Source organism: Muscardinus avellanarius (assembly GCF_963383645.1).
Source record: "Muscardinus avellanarius genome assembly, chromosome: X".
Taxonomy (NCBI): Eukaryota; Metazoa; Chordata; class Mammalia; order Rodentia; family Gliridae; genus Muscardinus; species Muscardinus avellanarius.
This window is the reverse complement of record NC_137792.1, coordinates 42,009,517-42,013,658: the sequence shown is the minus strand read 5'-3', so window position 1 is coordinate 42,013,658 and position 4,142 is coordinate 42,009,517. Positions and strand designations below refer to the sequence as shown.

Sequence of the window (4,142 nt, the reverse complement as noted above, 5' to 3'; positions counted from 1 at the left end):
GGCATATTGTCCAGCCACCTCTGGGCAGTTGGTACAAATCCCTCCTCCTCCCCCTCCCCCTCCTCCTCCCTCTCCCCTCCCCCCTCCTCCTCTTCCTCCTCCTCCTCCATCTGTTGAGGATTGACCCTAGGGGAATTCTACCTCTGAGCTACACCCCCAGCCCTATTTTTTTGTGTGTGATACTGGAGATTAAACTCAGGTGTGTTCTCCCTCTGAGCTATACCCCCAGTCCATTTTTATTTTTTTTATTTTAAATAGGGTCTTGTTGCCAGACGTGGTGGCGCACGCTTGTAATCCCCGCGCTTGGGAGGTGGAGACAGGAGGATCGAGCTGGTTTGGAGCCAGGCTCTCTGGCTTAAGAGACCCTGTTTCCAAATTTAAAAAAATATATAAAATAGGTCTGGGAGTATAACCCAGAGGTAAAAGGGCTTCCAGGAACCCCAGTACCAACAACAAAAATAAATAAGCAGTGTCTTGTTAAGTTGCTGACGCTAATCTCAAACTTGTGATTCCCCTGTCTCAGCCTCCCAAGTACTGGGATTACAAGCATGTGCCATCACACACAGAGGCCTTATTTTATTTTTTATTTTGAAACAGGACCTAAGTTGCTGAGGCTGGCAATGAACCTACGATCCTCCTTGTGTCAACCTCCCAAGTACTGGGATTATAGGCATGAACCACTGTGCTTGGCCCATAATAAGCTGTTTCAAGTGATATTGTAAAGACTACAAGCTTTTTCGCAACGGGTTTGCCGCCAGAACACAGGTGTCGTGAAAACCACTGCTAAAAGCCAAAATGGGAAAGGAAAAGACTCACATCAACATCGTTGTCATTGGACACGTAGATTCCGGCAAGTCCACCACGACTGGCCATCTCATCTACAAATGTGGTGGGATCGACAAAAGAACCATTGAGAAGTTCGAAAAGGAGGCTGCCGAGATGGGAAAAGGCTCTTTCAATTATGCCTGGGTCTTGGATAAATTGAAAGCTGAGCGTGAGCGTGGTATCACCATTGACATCTCCCTGTGGAAATTTGAGACCAGCAAGTATTATGTGACTATCATCGATGCCCCCGGACACAGAGACTTTATCAAAAACATGATTACAGGCACATCTCAGGCTGACTGTGCTGTCTTGATTGTTGCTGCTGGTGTTGGTGAATTTGAAGCTGGTATCCAACAATGGACAGACCCGTGAGCATGCCCTTCTGGCTTACACACTGGGTGTAAAACAACTGATTGTTGGTGTTAACAAAATGGATTCCAATGAGCCACCTTACAGCCAGAAGAGATATGAGGAAATCGTTAAGGAAGTCAGCACCTACATTAAGAAAATTGGCTACAGCCCTGACACTTTCATGCCAATTTCTGGTTGGAATGGTGACAACATGCTGGAGCCAAGTGCTAATATGCCCTGGTTCAAAGGATGGAAAGTCATCCGTATAGATGGCAGTGCTAGTGGAACCACGCTGCTTGAAGCTTTGGATTGCATCCTGCCACCAACTCGCCCAACTGACAAGCCTCTGCGGCTGCCCCTCCAGGATGTCTACAAAATTGGAGGTATTGGTCCTGTCCCTGTGGGCAGAGTGGAGACTGGTGTTCTCAAGCCTGGCATAGCTGTCACCTTTGCTCCAGTCAACGTCACAACTGAAGTGAAGTCTGTTGAAATGTACCATGAAGCTCTGAGTGAAGCTCTTCCTGGAGACAATGTGGGCTTCAGTGTCAAAAACGTGTCTGTGAAAGATGTTCGTTGTGGCAATGTGGCCAGTGACAGCAAAAATGACCCACCAATGGAAGCAGCTGGTTTCACTGCTCAGTGATCATCCTGAACCATCCAGGCCAAATCAGTGCTGGCTATGCTCTCGTACTGGATTGTCACACAGCTCACATTGCTTGCAAATTTGCTGAGCTGAAAGAGAAGATTGACCGCCGTTCTGGTAAGAAGCTGGAAGATAGCCCTAAATTCTTGAAGTCTGGCGATGCTGCCATTGTTGATATGATTCCAAGCAAGCCTATGTGTGTTGAGAGCTTCTCCGACTATCCACCTCTGGGTCGTTTTGCTGTTCGTGATATGAGACAGACAGTTGCTGTGGGCGTTATCAAAGCAGTGGACAAGAAGGCTGCTGGAGCTGGCAAGGTCTGCCCAGAAAGCTCAGAAGGCTAAATGAATATTACCCCTAACACCTGCCACCCCAGTCTTAATCAGTGGTGGAAGAACGGTCTCAGAACTGTTTGTCTCAATTGGCCATTTAAGTTTAATAGTAAAAGACTGGTTAATGATAACAATGCATTGTAAAACCTTCAGAAGGAAAGGAAAAAGTTTTGTGGACCATTTGTTTTTTTGTTTGTGTGGCAGTTTTAAGTTATTAGTTTTTAAAATCAGTACTTTTTAATGGAAACACCTTGACCAAAAATCTGTCGCAATTTTGAGACCCATTAAAACAAAAGTTTAATGAGAAAAAAAAGACTACAAAATATCGAAATGTTTTCTTTTTTTCATTTTCATCTGCTTTATTCTCTCTGCAGACTTAGAATATGTGCTTGTCATCGACTCTGATTACTTTTCATCACATGGGTAAGCCTGAAAGTGGCTCTAATGCTCTGTCAGGTCTCTCTGCTTCACTATGTACAAGTGTTTTGCTTATGTCTGATTTCTCTCATGCAGAGTCTTCCAAAAGTGTCTACCTACCAATCTCCAATAAGACATAAAGATAGTAAGAACAGCCAGACATGGTGGTACACACCTGTAATTCCAGTACTTAGGAGGTTGAGATAGGAGGATCACAGGTTTGCGTCCAGCCTCAGCAATCTAGTGAGACCTTATCTCAAAATAAAAAAATAAAAAGGGCTGGATGTGTAGCTTGTAGTTAGAACACCTCTGGATTTAATCCCCAGTAACACACACACACACACACACACACACACACACACCCCTTCATAGTTTACATTCTGCCACCAAAATTTTATCAGAGGCCTATGGATAATATATATTCTAAACCACACATCGTCAGCCCCAGATATATATTCAAACCATACAGAATATTTTATGTAAAAATTCTAAACCCAGCCTCATAGGTCTGAGGTGGAACCTGAATATGTATTTTGTGTGGTATTGGAGATGGAACCCAGGGGTACTCTCCCACCAATCTATATCCTCAGCCCTTTTATTTATTAATGTATTTATTTTGGTACCGGGGATTGAACCCAGAGGCATTCTACCTCCAGGCTACACCCCTGCCCATTTTTTATTTTTTGTTTTGAAACAGGATCTCACTAGGTTGTTGAGGCTGGTCTTGAAACTGCAATCCTCCTGTCTCCATCTCCCAAATATTGGAATTACAGCTGGGCATGGTGGCGCACGCTTGTAATCCCCGCGCTTGGGAAGCAGAGACAGGAGGATCGCACAGGTTCGAAGCCAGCTGTGCTGGCTTAAGAGACCCTGTTTCCAAATAAAAATATAAAATGGATTTGGGAGTGTATCCTGGAGGCAAAAGGGTTTCCAGGAACCCCAGTACCACATATATATATATATATATATATATATATATATATATATATATATATATATGTGTGTGTGTGTGTGTGTGTGTGTGTGTGTGTGTGTGTGTGTATTAGGATTACAAGCACTCGGCTCCTCAACCCTTTTCATTTTATTTTGAGACAATTTCTTGCTAAGCTGCCCTGGGCTGGCCTCAAACTCGTGATCCTAGACAGGCATGGTGTTGCATGCCTTTAATCCCAGTACTTGAGAGGCTGAGACATGAGGACCACAGGTTTGCAGCCAGCCTCCACTACTTAATGAGACCCTCCAAAACTTACTGAAACCCTGTTTCAAAATAAAGAATAAAAAAGGCCTTGGGGTGGATCAGTGGTAGAATGTTCCTGGGTTCAATTCCCAGTACCAAACAAACAAACAAATAAAAAACCTTGTGATCCTACTGCCTTCACAGTAGGTGAGATTACAAGGATGTACAACCAGGCCTAGGGAAAATTGATTTTTTTCTGTTTATTTTGTTTTCCTTTCAGGGGAAAGTATCAAACCCAGGCCCTGACACATGCTAGGTAAGCACTCTGTCACTGAGGTTAATCTCCAATCCCTGCAAATTTATTTTTTAAAAATTTTTCTCCCAGGAGCTAGGCATG

The 4,142-nt window shown here is 43.9% G+C and overlaps 1 pseudogene across 1 annotated transcript; it reads left to right on the top strand.

The window, feature by feature from the left end:
* The first annotated feature begins 795 nt into the window (after positions 1 to 795).
* On the top strand, positions 796 to 2,167 carry LOC308278596 (elongation factor 1-alpha 1-like; annotated as a pseudogene). The gene has a single exon. The product of its transcript is annotated as an elongation factor 1-alpha 1-like (transcript).
* The last annotated feature ends 1,975 nt before the right edge of the window (positions 2,168 to 4,142 follow it).